Below are 565 nucleotides of genomic sequence, written 5' to 3' on the forward strand. Positions count from 1 at the left end.
GCAGGGATCAGGGGCTTCACGGGGGTAGGCAGGAGGTGGGGCTAGGCATTGCAGGGATTGGGGGGTCAGGGGTGCTGGGGCCAGACACCACCAGGATCAGGGGCCTCGGGGGAGCAGGTGGGAGGAAGGGCCAGGCAGGGCAGGGCTGAGGGGGCTGAGGGAGTGGGAAGGGCTGGCAGGGGTCCCTCCCCATGGTCCCCTCACCCCTCTTCCAGCCCCCCAACCCCTTACTCACCAGCTCTGGAGCCCTGGTGCTGAAGCTTGCTGCTTCAGCACCGGGGGTGAGGGGCCAACCATGAAGGACCCTGGAGGACCCAGCCTCTGGTTTCCTTAGGGCACAGTTCTGGACCGTGCCCTGCTTTGCTTTTTTAAACTTCCTTTTTTTTAGACCCCTGGATATCGAGGGATCTAATTTTGTCCCCGCACACAAGTTTGCAGTGCGGGGAACATTTTTTCATTCCTGCATGTGCCCCTAGCCCCATCTCAAAGGGGTTTGAGATGGGGCCAGTGGCACATGCATGCCCATCTGGATGCGGCCTTAGTGGTTAAAGTGGTTAACCCAATG

Source organism: Gavialis gangeticus, unplaced genomic scaffold (assembly GCF_001723915.1).
Source record: "Gavialis gangeticus isolate Ggan-Ray unplaced genomic scaffold, GavGan_comp1, whole genome shotgun sequence".
Classification (NCBI taxonomy): domain Eukaryota; kingdom Metazoa; phylum Chordata; order Crocodylia; family Gavialidae; genus Gavialis; species Gavialis gangeticus.